General features: G+C 35.8%; 1 protein-coding gene across 13 annotated transcripts in view; it reads right to left on the reverse strand.

Annotated features, from left to right (window-relative positions):
- FOXP1 (forkhead box P1) overlaps positions 1–18,075 on the reverse strand; it is a 661,259-nt gene that overhangs the window by 394,070 nt on the left and 249,114 nt on the right. For all 13 annotated transcript variants that reach the window (XM_056804416.1, XM_056804414.1, XM_007500086.3 and 10 more), the window contains one exon: positions 15,236–15,331. The gene's annotated coding sequence lies outside the window, so the exon portion shown is untranslated. The remainder of the gene's footprint in view (positions 1–15,235; positions 15,332–18,075) is intronic.

Raw genomic sequence — 18,075 nt, forward strand, 5'->3', positions numbered from 1 at the left:
TATTACAATGTGGATTAGGCAAACCAACACCCCAATAAGTGACTGAATTTGACACGTCTCACTCAGCTGTTCTGAACTTGGACACACTTCGAAAACTCACTGGGTTTTTGAAACTTAACTGATGTCTGCTTTGCTCAGCATGAGTTGCTAGAACAGCAAAACAATGTTTATTGAGTCTGGCCAAATTATAACTTGGGCTTATGTTTAAGTTTTATTTTTTCCCTTCTAGGATAATTTTTTCCCTTACTTTCCATCTTAGAATCTGCACTGTGTATTAGTTTCAAGGGAGAAGAGTGGTAAGGACTAGGGAATGGGGGTTAAGTGACTTGCCCAGGGTCACACAGCTAGGAAGTGTCTGAGGCCATATTTGAACCCAGGACCTCCAGTCTCTAGCCTGGCTCTCAATCCACCGAGCCAACCAGCTGCTTCCCTATAAATGTGGTTTTTCAAAACTATCTTTTGATAATCTAAAAGCATTTATACCAGAGGTTCTTAACCTTTTTTGCACTATGTGTCCCTTTAGCAATGGAATAAAACCATGGACCCTTTCTCAGGATAATGTTTTCAAATGTGTAGAAGAGAATGTATAAAATTATAAAAGAAGTCAATTACATTGAGATAATTATCAAAACATTTCTGAAAACAAGTTGACAGGCCTCAGGCAAGGAACCCCTGACTCAGATAAGACAAACCATTTGATATGAAACCTGCGAGTTTAAGCAAGGGAATAGTCTATGGATTTTAGGATTTTTGATACATGTCAGGTGTGGAACAAAGAAGCACAATCAAGTCGATTTTACTCAGGAAGCATTTACCAAGTAGCTACTTATGTACCCAGGACAGTCTTGGGTGCTGAGACTACAAAGACCAAAAAACAGTCCCTGCCCTCAAGTATTTTATAATCAAATTATTAATTCTCAAAATAGAGCTATAATTCATGTTTTTACGTAAAACAGTAGTAGCAATAGTAGTATTTGGCTATCATGCCAGGGTATGACAATAATCACCCACTATAGCACCATATTGTGCTTAAATAAAAATGAAAGTATCATATTTGTATGATAAAGGTTTAAGACAACTATAGAGCCCACACTTTTTAATAAATTAATAATAAAAGGCACTGTAATGAATAGAAAAATAAAAATTAATCTAAAGGAAATAATTATTTACGCATTTTTTAATTCTACTTCAGAAAAAGATCATTTTTAGCCAGGCACATTTAAATGCACTTAACCATAAATGTACATTTGTTTTGATAAAGTGAAGGGCTTTTGAATCCAAATTGCACAACGATGCTTCCACACTGATCTGTTATAACTTAGTAATCAGAGTTAACAGACTGCCTAATTAACCAAGTCTTTATTTGCCAAGATCCAAATATGGGATGAATTGTGGGCCAAGGAGAAAATGTGATGGACATGAAATTTATTAATTCAGGAAAGCATTAAAAGCATGTGGAGTTAACTTCTTTCACTAAACCAAACTGTCTTTAGTGTCTTTCATTTTTAAAAATACAAATAATACATGAAAATGGAAAAATATACAACCAAGTTTTATCAAGTAAAAGGTAGAAAAACGAACCATCTAATTAAGGTCAGTTGTGCTCTCAAATATCCATCTTTAGCCTTAATAACATACTTAGTAAAGTTTGAACAGGCTTAAAGCGATATATCCAAAATATTTTCATGGTTATAAGAGGCTTTTTTTTTGAGGGGGCGGTGGGGAGCTGGGATGGCATTAAGATATGAGTAGGAAACATCAAATAGACAGAGAGGTAATGATTTCTATTCTTTTTAAATTGTTGGTTCACTAGGGGGAAATAGTGTATGAAATCAAAACAATTCTTCAAAATAGTGTGTCTTTTCTGTTATAGGAAATAATGGAGATCATTCTCAGAACATCTCTACCCCTTATTTTCTCTACCTTTCTAAATCCTACCAAGTCTTTTTTTTTTCATTTGATTCTTTCTCTTTTGACACAAGAGTTACTTCCCAATAAACACACAAATAAATCCTGTTACAAAGTATATCACTAAAAAAAAAACCCAGTTTATTGATTGTTTACAGAAAAAGGGGATTTTCCTTTAATTCTGACAGAAAGTCACTGACCACTGTATTGGATCAGAATTTTGTTGCATCACCATGCTTACTTTATTTACCTTGTTGTAGCCACTGGGCATGTAATCTCAGCAAATGTAAAAGTCCTAAACCCTCCTTAAAGAATTTTAAAAGATTTTAGAAAATTTAGAATTTAGAAAAGAAAAGAGAGTTAAGGGTTGGAACTCTATGAGCACAGTCCTGATTATTTGCTGTCCCAGCAAAGCCCCATGTTATTTTAAAGACATGTTTAAACTTTTACCCATCAAACCAATAGGTTAAAAAATAAGCATCATTATTGCTATCATTTTATATAACTGCTCCACATACCCCTAATTCCTACTTGCTCCAGCCAACCCCAATTGCTTTTTTTTTACTACATATAGAAAAGACAGAGCTTGCCTAAGCCAGGCTTAGATGACTTGATTATATTCCAATTAACACTGTATTGTAGCCTGTCTTACACATTTTCTAATTAATTCAGGCTTTTTATTTACTCTGTGCAATTCATGTGTCTCCTCCAAATTCATGTGCTAATAGAAGACAAACTACAACTGTAGCCCTATGTCAGTTATGGAATTGTTTCTTATGAAAGATGTTCATAAATTAGAAAGTATCCAGAAGAGGCCAACCAGGATAGCCACAAGCAAGAAGATCTGGTGGAAGGATATCGACAGCCAAAAGGAGAAAAGATTTTTTTGGAGGGGAGCAGAGATACTAAATAACTGCCTCTAAATATTGAAGGATTTATAGAAGAGAAGAGAAGACTTCTGTATGCCTGGAAGGCAGAACCAGATGTAATAGTTAACACGGTTGTTAGGTGGCACTACAAAACACTTGGCATGGAATCAGACACTTAAATAGCTGTATGACTCTAGGCAAGTCACTTAACCTCTGTTTGCCTCAGTTTTCTCAATAGTAAAATAGGGATAATAATAGCACCTACATCATAGGGTTGTTGTGAAGATCAAAAATAAGGTAATATTTTAAAATTTTGGTACATTGTTTGTCATATAAACATCCTGCTTGTTCCTTCCCCCTCACTCATCCCTAGTGTGTAGAAGTTGCAGAAACAAATGTAGGCTTTGGGTAACGAAAAACATCCTAACACTCAGAACTAGCCCATGTGTTGCCTTTGAGAGTCAGTGACTTTGCCTATATCAGAAGTCTTCCCACAAGGGCTGGCTGCTCATTCAACACCGATGCTGTGTAGTGTACTCTTTTTTTCAATGATGGTGTGGATGAGATGGACCTGGAGGGCCCTTCAAATCCCAAAATTCCAGGCTTCCTTACTAGTGCTATTTTCTATTCTCCATATAACAGGAGGCTAAGCACATAGCAGGTAAATAATAAATATTTCTTAAACAGAATTTACATTTTATTTTTTATTCAGTCATTTTCATTCAGTCCTGTTAAGTGTTGGGTCTTCAAAATTAACAATGACCCTTAAGAGTAACTCAAACCCATTTGGTTAAAGGTAACTTATTTATGTTCAAATAGCAAATAAAACAAGTCTATTAAGTTTCTACTATGTGCCAGGCCCTGGAAATACAAACACAGCGAATTAAGCAATCTGTTCTCAACAGGACCTTATATTCAAACACGGAACCATTAAAATAATTAAAATAAAGTAGTAATAATAACAGGATTTCGTTAGCATTTATGTCGTATTTTATAAATTATTTCATCTGAATAAGTCTAGTTTCTCTAATTTTTTATTAACAAGTTATTCAGTCTCAAAGCAGTCTTCTCACATGGAGATGAGTGTAGGGGCCTTGTATATGAAATACTTTTAAATTTTAATACTTCTAGCCTTTTACAAGTACCTCTAATTTGGAGGGAAAAAATGGGGGGCCACATGCAAAATCTCCAGCCCAATACATTTGCTCTTTGGCAAATCATGTTGGGGAAGCATCCTGCCACTGAAACTCAAAGGCATACCCAATGCACTAAGAAAACCCAATCGTTCAGCTCCTTGGGAATGGAGAAGCTCTAGCATTTGCTGCACTTTTCACACAGGTGATTGAGCAGAACAAATCAATTGTTAACTGGTCAGAGGCTAATATGAATAAAGATGAGAGCTACAGAGTTGAGGTTAATTAGAATAATGTACCAGAAAAAAACTGAATCAGAGATACAGAGAAACTGTCTTAACAGGCACATCCTCCTAGAGACAGAAGTAAGCCAATTAAGTGAATGTCCCAATTATCTGGGCCTCCCAGTAGAAAGTCAAGGCAGAGTTTTATTTCACCCAGCACTAGTTCTACAGAAGCCAAGGTCTAGGATATTTGAAAAATTGCAGGAAAATCAAACCAGCCCATTTAGATGGCATCCGAGTACAAAGACACAGCATGAAACATACAAATGATCCTAAACTGAAAACATTTCTGCCAAAAAGAAACAATACCCTTAAGTGCGTTTCTGAAGATATGTTTGCATATAGTTCAGTGGACTTTTGAAAAAGTAAGTAGATTGTGTCTTTTGAGGAGTGCTCCCAAATGCACTGAGTGAGGACCACCCACGAGTAATCCACAGATGAGGAGGCAAGTTGTCTTTATTTATCTAAATAGTGGACGATTTTCTTTAAATTTCTCAGGATGTTTGAAAAGGATGCTTAACTCTGGCATTATTATTTTCAATTTGACTCAATAGCCTTGTACTTGAAGACTTTCTGTAGACAAGGCATTGGGCAAGGTGAGGAGGAAGGGATTCTAGTCATAAAAACAAACTAACTCTAATGGCCTCAGGGAGGTTACATTCTGTTTCATGACGCTACTCTTTTTTTTACATAATTCCACTCATGGAGAAATGGAAAATGCCATGAAGAGTGATGACAGTGACTAAGAGTAAATAGCAGTTCTGTTGGCCTGATGCTTATGACACACCTAAGAAGGCTGAAAAGTGATCATATGGGGAATTCCAAAGGGATGGCCACATATCATACTGGGGACTGACCCACAGACTCAATCCAGCTATTCCTGACTCATGAAAAAAAATTCTGCTCCATCTGTTAGACTCAATATAAGTGATAGAAAGGGTTTATTACCTGCATGTGTTTTGCTGCTTCAAAAAATTTGACAGTAAATACCTTGATCAGTAAGAAATTTGGATGCGTTTGGATATAGTGATGGGAGACATCACTTGTAACCTAGAATTTGCTCTTAAGGGCAAAGGAAATCCACAAACTTCTTTTTTACTCCAAAGGAAAATCAATATAATGTAATCCTTAAAAACCAAAGCCCTTAGCACACTGTTTTAAACTGCTTGATAAAAGAGGTTCAGACAACCATTTCTTGCTACTCTTGGAGTTCAAAGAATGTATGATACCATGTGTATGAGAACATGAACCCACAACAAGACAGTTTAGGGGAATCCTGTCACCTCAGGGTTTGAGGGTTTAAGCTGGACCGTAAACATTATAGAATCACAGACTTTTGAGGCTTATCACTGGTAGCATCCAAGGTGGCATATAAACCCCAAACAGGCAGCTTGTCAACAACAAAAGAAAGCAGCTCACTCTGATGATGGGTTTTCATTTCATTGTTACCTAATTCAAAATTCTCATCTTAATCTGTAGATCAAGAAAACATTCAATGAATTATCAAGTCTCATGATGATTTCCACATTAAAGAGAAAAGCCAAGAAAGCTCACTATGGCAATAAACACAGTATGTCATTGATGTCCTGTCTTCTGCTCATGTTGCAAAAGCCAAGAGTCTCCAATTGTGGCACTGCCTCAAGCTTCTCCCCATGCCGCCGGGCTGACCTCTACTTAACAACCAAGGCATTTTACCTTGAGTGTAGATCTGACCACTTCATTCCTCTACTCGAAAAGCTCATGATTCATTATTGCATCTATGGTAAAATAGACAATGGTTCTGTTTCCTTCTGAAAGTCCTTTATAACCTAATCTCAACCTATCTTTCTAACCTCATTAAATATTATTCCTTGTCTCCTTGTTTCTGATACAGAGAAAACTGACCTCTGCTTCTCATAGAACACACTCCATCTCCCATCTCTGTGACTACATTGGCTGTCCCAACTGCTAGGTACATCGTCTCTCTTTACTTTAACCTCAGAAAATCTCTCTTTTCCTTCAAGAAGCAAATATGGACTTCTGAAGCCTTTTGAGATGTCTTCCCAAATACTGGTGCCCTCCTCTAATGAGTTTGCATCTTACTACTTTGTGTTTGTGTTTACTCTCTGTATTGAGAGTCACCATGCCATATGAAAGTACCAGCCACACAACCAAGCTGACCTGGGTACAAATCTCGTCTCTGACACATACTTGCTGTATCTCTCATCTTTGAACTGCCATTCACTTGTATTTTAATAAACATGAGTGAAGTGATTGGTTAATGTGTAAATATTGTAACACATTTAATATATAGTAGACTATAGGCATGAAAGAGTCATGAAGTTACGTGGGTATATTGCAAGTACAATTAGTCAAATTTATAAGTTACAAGGAAGATCAAGACTACTCCACTGCATTCAATGACCACATCTCAGGAAATCACTGGGCAATGCCAACATGACCAGGCTCTAGTAACTGAGAAGAAAGTTTGACATCCTGAGCCCCTAAGGCTATTGTTCTAGGAAGCCAAGGTGAGGTAACCCAAAGCAAATGGAGTCTCCCCAGGAATAAAAGCTATTCTATTCCATCTATTTTATATAATGTTGCTCAAAGATTAAGGAAGGAACAAAGGATCTAACATTTTATTTTTTCTAGCTTTGGAACACTTTTCAATTCATTTTGCCAAGAGCATTTAACTTAATTGAACTCATCAGTCATTTAAGTGCCTACTATGTACAGGGCACTATACTAGCTCAGAAGGAAACACAGCTTTCAAGCACCTTATCATCAGGTCAGGAGATAGAATATATATACACATATTATGTGAAAAGTCAGAATATGAAAAATGGAAAGAGAAGTGTAGATAAGATCTTAAAATTAAGTCACTTGGCTTGTTAGATCAGCAAAAGCACCATTAACAGAGTAGCTCTTAATCTAGACATTTTAGCTGAAGGAAGATGAAAAGTGAGAATATTTAAAGAAAATACTAAAATTCTATCGTGTTTTAAGGCCAGGATAAGGAGTTTATATTTTATTTGACAAGCAATAGGGAGCTACTGAAGGTTTTGGAGCACAGTAGTGACATGATCATTTCAATACAGTAGTAAAATTATTTGGACCTTAACATAAAGGATGGGTTGAAAATGATAAGAAAAGGAAGACCAGTTAAGAGGCTATAACAAAAATGCAAGTGCAGATGATGAGGATCTGGACCATAATATTACCCGAAATCTTTGGCGTAATCCTTCAGAAATGAGTCTATTCTGATGACTATATTCTTGAGAGCATTAATAAGATGATAGGCAGGAGATTATGGTAAGCTTTGTGAATCAGTAGTTAAGAACTAGTGATAAGCAAACAGAGGGAAAGAGATCATATATCAGCTTGCTCCTGTGAAATTTTACAAATGTTCTAAGGCAGGCAATGCATAATGCTATGTGAGTAGCTTGTGTATTTTTTTTAATGAGCCTGTCTTTCAGGAATTAGCAAATCCCCATACATCAGACAAAAATAATAAAAGGTCATGGAAACAAAAAGTGGACTGCTCACCTGTCTAATATGGCCAAAGCAGTCACACTTTGAATTTTAAGACAGTCAGATGGCATAGTAGAGAGTGTTAGACTTAAGAGTCAGGAAGATCTCAGTTTAAATCCATGCTTTAAGACACTTATTAGCTGTCTGACCTAGTCAAGTCACTTATCTCCCTTTATTTCTACCTCAGTTTCCTCATTGGCAAAATGGGATAAAAATAGTACCAAAACCTCATGATATTAACAAAAATCAAATAAGACAATAAATATAAAATACTTGGCAAACTGAGAAATGCTACCTAGTCAACTATGATTATTAGGTTTACATTTGTCACAGAAAATTCCTGATAGCCTTGCAAGGAATTAAATTAAGGGTTTGATGAATATGTGAAAATTCTAATATGGTGGTCAACAATCTAAAAATATTATAGCTCAAGTCAAAAAATGACTTTTAATAGCTTTTACTTACAAAGTAGAAAGAGCAAAGAAGAGAAATTTCTAAAAAAGGGTAGAGAAGATGTCTAACCTATCACACTAAATATTGCTCCAGTGCTCAGCTCAACACAGTAGGGCTCGTTAACCTTCAACCAGAAGAACCAGATGTTCCACCAACACTGTATCCTCCAAGAGAAAGCCTCTCCAGAATTAATCTCTCTTCAGGAAACCAGGAAAGGAAAGGACAGCTACTCACACCCAAGAAAGAGTCCAAGAGTCAAGGTCTAAGTCAAAGTTGAGTTCTAAGTCCAAAGTTACCTTCTAGAGGCAGGTCATCAGCTAAAGCTCCAAGGCCAATATCCAAGTTGAAGTCTCCAGCAAAGCTCCCTTGAAGACTACTCCCTGAAGACTACTTCTGAACTCTATCTCCTGAAGGCTATCTCCAGAAGACTGCCTGCAGCCAAAGAAATTCAGGGCTTTTATAGTGATTTCTTGTCCCTTCCCCTCTTCACAGGGTCCAATCACAGCTTCCAAATTGCCTAGTATTGCCTAGAGGGCCAGTGTCTGTGGGATCCACTTCTTTCCCTCAGAAGGTGTTAACTCTTATCAAAAGATTCACAAGTTTCTGACTGATTGAGTTATCACCCACTTTAGCAAATGACTTGCTAACACTCTTACTTAGTGTTGACTTCTGGAGTTATCATTCTAGCAAGTGATTTGCAAACTCCCTTACTTAGTATCTGATGCAGAACAAAGTAGGAGTACTAAAAGAAAGTGGGATTCACACTTCAAAATCACCCCTGTGATTCTTTGGGAGACAAGTGTCCCCAATGAATCCTTTAACATAACCAGCTTATACCTCTAAAGATTGTCTAGCTAAAGATTTTCTAGATAAAGGTGCATAAAATATTGTACTTTCTAAGAGGAAACTAATAGTTAGAGATAAGAAGGAAATAGAAGAGAGAGCAGAACCAATGTTTGCTAGGCACACTGACAAAAAGGCCAATTAGGGGGCAGTCCTCCTTGGAATAAGAGTTTATATTTAGAATAAATGTGTTCAAACTCCTTCAGTTCAATCGATCACACCCCAATGTTCATTCTGGATCTTCTGATGCAGTGGAGGTTTCTTTATGGCACTTTCCCCAAAGAGTTTATTTTCTTGATTCAAAGAGTTATCAAGCTCCTTTTCCTGAAATGTCTTCTCAAAAAAATTTTTAAATATTGGATTTTATGAAAATTATACAGCCTCAATTGATACTGAACATTATACCTCCCCCCAAATTGCTTTATTTTTACTTGGTATCTGTTTTGTATCAATTGTGGGTTTATTTTGTATTTGCTATTTATATATGTGTGTGTGTATGTATATATATATATATATATATATATAAAACATAAAATTAAAAAATGTAATAATTAAAATTATATATATATATATACACACACATAGACACCCACAAAAATATGTGTATGTATATATATATATGTGTCTGTGTGTGTGTGTATAACATATATTATTCATTACCCTCCACACCCAAAAGCAAAAATGTAAAATCTTTGAATTCTAAGGAGACATCCTTTCAATCTTTGTATCCAGGAAGATCCAGGTTCAAACCCCTTTTAAGATCCTTATCAACTATGTAATATGTATCTTCTTTCATGCACCTTCTTCACCAGGGTTACTGTTATGCTCACTAGACCTAAGTATGTATGTTAGTTTAAATAGTAAAGTGTTAGAGAAATTTCAGTCAGTCAAAAATGCAGAGTAGAAGTTCAGACAAGAGGTTTGTGAAAAATTTGAAGAGCAAAATGTATTCAGATATTTAGAGGTCAGAGAATGTTTTGTGGATAAGATCATCTTAAAAGGAAGAACATTTAGTTTGGGAGACTAAGTGATTCCTCTGATGTCATGATGGCTTATAAATGGTATAATTAGAACTCTAATCCAAGTCTCATGAACTGAGTATGAAAGTGAGGTAGCATTGTAAACAGATTGTTACATTTGGGGTCAGGGGGACCTGAATTCAAATTATGTCTCAGACCTGTATTAGCTATGTGACCTGGGCAAGTCATCAAATCTCTCAGGCTCAATTTACTCTTTTGTAAAAGGGCAGTAATAAAAATAGCACCTATGCCACAGAGTGGTTAAAATCAAATAAGATAATGTCAGTTAAACACGTTGCCAAATTTGAAGTTTATATAAATGCTAGATATTATTATTATTACCATCCAATGTTATCACTAAAGACTAAAGAGATTCTACTATGCACAGTAGGGAAGAATCATTGCCAAATTTATGAATTGAGGGTGATTTAGTACTACTATAGTACTATTGTATATGATAATCATTATTTTGGTTAGACTTCAGATAATACCTTACTTATGTCTTGCATTTTACTTAATTAAAATTGTTATTACTATGTTAAAATGTTGACTATAGTTAGATCTCTAGTAAGGAAAAAATGTGAAGTTGAAACAAATTATCATTTATTGACAGGCACTAATGATTTTAATGAAATTAGAGAAATTGGGTTCAAAGAAACAATTAAGCAAAGTTGAAAATATTAGCACAAGTAAAAAATGTAAATGATTACTATTCAGTCCTAAGCCCTGACCCTTACCCAACTCCACCAATATACACATATGTAAATGAACTACTGACCAAATACAAGCTAATGCTTTTCATTAAAAGAAGAATAACAGGGAAATTAATTAATTATGGTATTATCTAGTTTAATCTCAAAGTAATTATAGTTTGTTAAATTATGGATTTCTCTTTCAATTATTGTTGTAGGCCACCCTCCCTTTCCAAAACTCTATTTGCTAAAATTTACTCCCTGTTGTGAAAATTAAAAATATTTGTATTAGTCCAAAAGATACACTAATGACTAAAAAGCTGGTAGAACAATCAAAATCAGAGACCATTCACTAATTGATGAATTGGATGCTCTTTCAGATCTTGATCTTTAGTCCATTATATCATATCACACACTCTTATCCTCTTACCCACGATATGCAAATTATGTCATTTCTCATGTCCCTCCATAAGCCAAGAGTACAAAACCTGACAGACCAGCTCCATCCATTTGGGGATAGGTTAGCCCTTCTCAACATTCCTTCAGCCAATGGCAGCCAGGGTGGAGGAAAGTGAATCCAATATAGATCACCTGAAGAACTCAAGTGGCCTAAAAACTCTTACAATTATTTAGGTTTCCACAGCATTTTTATATATAGTCTCTAACTGGACGATCACAACAAATTTAGGAAATGAAGAAACAGTCTTAAAGAGATTCAGTAATGGGCCCATTCAATTGTACAATCACTCTTTAGAGACCTAATTTGTGAAAAAGACTTCACTCAGTATTAGGGGAGAAACAACATTTACATAAGATTTGGGCCAAGTAGATATTATGATGTAATACATGAAGAAGTCACAAATACAAATCAATATAATGTAGATGACCATAATAAAATACAAAAAAACCACCAAGCTATAAATTAAGCAATACACACAAAATGAGGGCTGAACTGGGAGAGATCATTACCAAATCAGAGAATCAAGGAGACCTTCATGTAGGAGGTGGGGTCTGTTCTATATTAGTTTATATTTATATATTCTATATATATGCATATATATATAATATATATCAGTCTATATATTCTGTTCTATATTAGTCCATATATATTAGTTGAATTTCATTAGGAAGATGGGGTACTTGAGGCAAAGCTAATAGAGAGAATAATGGTACAAAGGATGGAAGTTAAAGGGATATTAAAAAGATACCCATTATACCTATTACACTGAGTTGGCTAGAGAATAAAGTTGGGGGGGGAAGGAAACATGATTATCTATAAGTTTTAGAAGGTTAATACTTGACAATGGAATTCATTTAAAGTCTGGTAAAGAGGTCTGGATTTTACTTGGTAGGGAAAATGATCATAGAATTTTGAGGAATGGAAAAGATCACAGTTGTCATCTATTACACAATGAATCCCTTATTTTACAGATAAGGAAGCTGAGGCACAGAGGGGCAATTTGACTTGCCAAAAGTCACACAGAAAACAAAAGGCAATGGGAAGATAGTGGCCTTTATTTGGTAAGGAAGTAAGGTGGTTAGAATTGTGCTTAAGGAAAATCACTTTGATTGCTATGTGAAAGAAAAATCTGAGAGAAGAAAAGAAGAATCAGGGAGACCATGCAGAAAACAGCGCAATAGTCCAGGGATTAAATGATGAGAGTCTGGATTGAGGCAGTGGCTGTGTGAGTACTGAGAAGGGAGAGAGGAGACAGGTACAGGAAATGTTGAAGGAGAAGAAACAGAAAGACTTGGCAATTGATTAGAGGTGTGGAGTGTGAGGGAGTAGTGAGGCAAAGCTAATAGTCATGGGACACTGGAAGGATGATGGTTGAAATAGAAAAGTATGAAAGACTGGGGGGGGGGTCTTGAGGGAGAAAGCTAATGAGTTCTACTTTGGACATTACAAGATACTTATGGGACAGCCTATTTGAAATGCCCAGTAGGCAGCTGATGAGGCAAAAATGGAGGTCTGGTGAAGAAAGCAACAACTTAAAAATGGTCAAGATTAGAGTAGATAGTGAGAAGGTAAAATATCGGGCATAATCTTTCTTTCTTTTCCCCAAGAATTTTTGCAAGGAAGAGAAGAGAGATGAGCAATAGTTCTACAGAGAAGAAACACTGATTGGTCAGCTTTGTTTAGGACAGGGCTAAGAAGTCTTTAGGGCTCAGTGCAAAAGAGCTTATAGGAAAGCAAGAAACTGAAGATCATCAATAGAGAAAATGATGACTGTTATAACAAGGGTGAGGAGGAAACTGGAGAGAAGGGTAGCAAGGGCAGAGGAAAAGAGATTAGCTTCAGCAAGGGAACAGGACATTTCTTTCTCTGAAACAGAAGGAAATGTAGAGAGGTTAAGAAGTGATCATGATGAAAAGTTCTTTAATATAACCTGCTAGTTAAGGAAAGTTCAATCAGATGGCCTCTATCTACAGAGTAAAATAGAGTTCTAGGTCATGTGTGGTAATTTCAGAAGAAGAATCACATTTGGAGATGACAGCAGAGAAAAAAAATTGGAATAAGCACCATGGGGGAGGGGATAAGTAATCAATAAATGCAGAATAATAACATATTTAATATTTATTTTATAATTATTATAATTAATTATAATATTAATATTAATATATAATTTAATTGTATTTTAATTTAATTTAATTTATTTAATTACTTTATTATAATTTATGAATAATATATAATATAATGAATTAATTTAATTAAAATAATTAATAAATATAATAATTGATAATTAATATAATTAATAACAATAACAAGATTGCCCAGTAGCAGTCGGGAGCCAGTTGAGGTTTTGTGGTCTAGATTTATACTGGGGGTAATTAGCAGATTCTGTGACTTCCATCATCAATGATCAGCAACCCCAAAGCAAAGAAATAGGATGCTGAAAGGAAGCCACAATTCAGGATCAGAAAATAAAGGACTAAAAGTTAAAATGTAAAGGAGTCTATGGTGCTGGTGATAAAATTCAGATAAATCTATCTGGGCCTCAGTTTCTTCACATGCAAAATCAAAGGTTCATCCTCACTCTAAATCTTTGATTCCATAAAGTGGCTTAGCACAGAGACAAGAATGGGCTTGGCAGCAAATTGAATATGAACAGGGAAATAAAGAGGCTAGTTGGATAGGGTCATAAACACCAAGACATGATAAAAGCAAAGAAAGAGAGGTAGGAGGATAGAAGATATCATCAGAAGGAGTCTTATAAAGTTCATTATCTTGGATAAAGGGGTTATAGCTCAATAAGATGCAGAGATCCAAAGTCTGATCATGTTGGTATATAGTTGAAGATGGTGAAAAAGTCTATTGCATTTGAGAAAGCTGAGGAACTGTGTAGTTCAAAAAAAAAGGGTTATAAATACTGAAATCCTTAAAAGTGATGGCAGAGTAATGGAGGCTAAAACTGGAAGTTAGGGGGTTAAAATCACAGGGAAAACTAGTAGCTGACAGGGCAGCAGCAAGGGTAGAGAGACATTGTGTTGAGGCTATGATGGAAGAAAAGTTAAAAGAGGGCATCTAGCTAGATGGTTCAATGGGTTGAGAGACAGGCCAAGAGACAAATTCAAATATGAGTTCAAACCTGGCCTCACAAACTTTCTAAGTAACCCTGGGCAAGTCACTTAAGTCTAATACTTAACATTAATTCTAAGAAGGAAAGTCGTGGTTTTAAAAAAAGAGTTAATGATGGAGAGTAAGAAGAAAGATCATCTGGAAAGTGTAAGGGAGAATAAGGAGTATATCAATACTTCTTCCTGCATGAATATAATATGAGCAGGAAAGGAGAGAACCACTTTCAGAGAACATTTCACTAATGTAGTATTCAATGGGGAAAGCCTAGTTCAGTGAAAGTGGGAATGTAAAAGAATTCCTGGAGGAAATATTTGCCAATATAGAGTAGGGAGTTAAAAATGGGGGAAAGCAGTATTACAAAGAGCTTGGGAAAATTAGTTAAAGAAGATGAACAGGTCCAATGTATGTATGTAGAAGAGTCCAACTTAACTCAATAGAGGGAAAAAAAATGCTGGGTGTGGTAGGGTCAGGTTTGTGTTTGGGGAAGTAATGCTAAGTAACAGGGATCAGAGAAACTAGAGGATGGGGGTTAGCCTCAGTGTACTGATGACAGTAACAGGTGGGAGGGAGAGTAAAGATGGCTCACTAGGTAAAAATGTGCTGACATGGGAATTTGGAGAATTAACAAAGATCCTAAGTTTCATAAAATGGAGTCCCGTTCAAGACTTCTTACTAGTCCACCCTAAAACATTTACTCCATAAGCATAGACTTGGCATGAAATTGTGGATTTAAACCCATAAAAACATGAAATTTTTAATGTGCGGGACAACCAACTCATTCATGCCACTGTCAGTCTTGGAATTAGCAATGCAAAGTTAACTTTCTGGGCAGAGCCATTTCAATACTTTCTTCACTCATTGAAGCCACTTGGCAACTGTGGAACAGAATCTACATTATAGTATTTACAACATGTGAAATGTGAATGAGACTCACCACTTACCCTGAACTTTTAAAGTGGCTCACAGCCATAAAAAGGTCGGGGATCACTGCTGGGTGGCATGCATAGGATGGCAGGACAGCAACACACAGCTAGACACTGCAAATAAAAAGAGAAGACATGGGATCAATGAGGCTGTTGGTCCAATGATAAGACTTCATACAGGATCAGACATAAATGCTAATTTAAGTGTTTGAATACTTCTTACTCATATACTATTTGTTAGCTTTTATAGAAATCCTATAATCTAGTGGAAAAGAAGGTCTTTATGATAAAGAAGTATGTTAGCATAAAATGGAATAAAATGTTCCCATAATCAAAATAGGTGCACCCGCCTATCACCTTGAAAAAATAGATTCATCCAAACTACATTTTTGTCTTATTAAATACATTTTCACTAGAGTATGAAAGAAAACAGATCTGATTTTACTAAAGCAGCATCCTATGAACCCATCATTTAAAAAATTTTCTTTTTTTAAATAAAAAACCCTCTCTCTCTCTCTCTCTCTCTCTCTCTCTCTCTCTCTCTCTCTCTCTCTCTCTCTCTGTCTCTCTCTCTCTTTCTCATACCCTATTTAAATTTTTTTTTAAAAATTGGACTTTTGGTACAAATCTTTAGAACCAAGAAAAATAAATTCCCATAATGGCCACATCCCAAAACATGTCTATATTCTGAACTGGTCACCTTTCTATGGGGAAATGGGTAACATGCTATCTCATCCAGCCCCAGGAATCCTATTAGGTCTCTGCACTGATAAATTGCCCAGTTGTTTTTTTTCCCCAGATAATTAGATCTGAGAGTTTCTAGTAGCAGGAATATTCAAAATAAATAAACAAAGCCCTCCCTCCCTAGGATTTTCTCCTACTAGTTGAGACTCTCAATTTGTTCTGGCTTCAGTGAGTAGCTATATTACTCAAGTGTCCCAAACAGCAAAAAGGCAGGAGGACATTGTGGTGGTTTCCCTCTGGGTTACTGGCAAGCATGCACGTGCATATGTGCTGAGGTGCTGCGGCTAACCTAGTTCAGTTACATTATTAGTAGGGTATTTACTAAATCCATTTCCAAGTAAGTTAAAGCTGCTGACAGGTCAACTACTTCTCAAGCACTTTCAGAAAGTTTTGTGAATTGGTTTCTCTCACATGCTTTTCTGCATGCTAGGCTTTTCGCCATTGATTCCGGAGCTGATAATACAACTCAACCTTCAAGATTACAGAAGAGTCTCTAGGACGTGGGAGAATGGAACGATATAATGAATAGAAAGCATTGACTGTAAGCTTCTCATTCTGCATGTGGTTGGGGGGAAGGGAACTTCTGGTCTTCTCTTTCGACAAGAAAAGCAGAAGCAAACCCATGAATGCAAATGTGAATTTTCAAACGTAATCAGACAAAAAAAAAAGTTGAAACCAAAAGAAGATGTGTGTGAAGAGTCAAGTTTTATGATTTGAATAGCCACTTAAATCCAGAAAACAAGCATTGATGTGGCCTCCCTGTCTACTCAGAACCCAGACTCTGGTCAGACTTAGGGCCACATTATAGTGCCCCTTAGTGATGAAAGAGAGGGTTGGCCACATGTATTTTGGGGCTCTTTTCTTGCCATGACTTTTTGCTGTGTGCAAACGATCTACACATTCGGTTATGGTTTGAGAATCTTTCTACTTTAATAGGATTTAACACTCCTAAGAGTGAGTCCCATTCCTCTTTTACAAAGAGGCTTATAGCCTGGTAAGGGCATAGTAAAAATAAAATAAAATAAATGCTTTTTCTAGATAAGTCCCATTGGCAAAGGCTGTAATCTTTCCAACTTAATTGGTGAACTCATTAATGAACAACTGCTACTACAGAAGAAGGACTATTGTCAAGGACTTATCAGAGCAATGAGATAACAAAGTTAATTACATTGTTTTCAATGGATTTACATTTGCTTCCTTTTTGGTCCTACATTTTCTAAACAATTGTTCTGACATTTTATGCACTTTTACTCTAAAACAAAAAAAAAAATCAATTGTACACTGCTGAACAAAGACACAATATCATAGGGATGAAATGAGTACCATGCAATGGGAAAACTTTCTTCTTCTTTATTATCTCCTTGTAAAATGTTATAAGCCTGTACGCTAGTTAATTTATGAGCCATGTTAATAATTTCCTCACACTTGATCAGAGGTTTAAGCAAACATGGTTTCTAAGGATGTAGGAGGATAATTTGTAGGTCCAACCTCCCCTCCTAAGGGGACACTAACTAATTTGACATAATAACATGACATTGATTGTAGGGACACTAATGACCACACTTGAAGATGCTTCTGTCATCCTGTCAATTCAGTAAAAAACAAGTTTTCTTTTATTGCCTTAGAGTATGTGGGGTATCTACTAATTGTTCCAACATAGACATTAATAAGAAACCCAGTGTTTATTTTGAAAGTACTCACCATCATTTGTCTGATATGATAAATGATAAAACTGGGTTTTCTGAATAGCAAATTTGCCATTTTAACATAATAAAGAGTCACTATAGAAAAAGTAAGAAATTGTACATTGACGAAATCTGGCCAAATCACAACAACCCATCACCAGAAATATGACCAATAAAAGCATGTCTGATATATTCAGAATTCAGGACACTAATACACAGGTAAGATAATATTTTAAATATTATGACAGACAAACTATTTGTAGTCTATTCAGCTGAGCAACATAGTCAAAGACGAGAAAACGTTTAGGAACAATTATTTGGGAGCAACTAGACTCATTGAATTGATAATGAATTTTTCTACCTTACATTATGGTTGCATCTTAAAAGAGGAAAAAATTGCCTCAGTGTAATGTCCCCATACAATAGGTC

Source organism: Monodelphis domestica, chromosome 7 (assembly GCF_027887165.1).
Source record: "Monodelphis domestica isolate mMonDom1 chromosome 7, mMonDom1.pri, whole genome shotgun sequence".
Lineage (NCBI taxonomy): Eukaryota > Metazoa > Chordata > Mammalia > Didelphimorphia > Didelphidae > Monodelphis > Monodelphis domestica.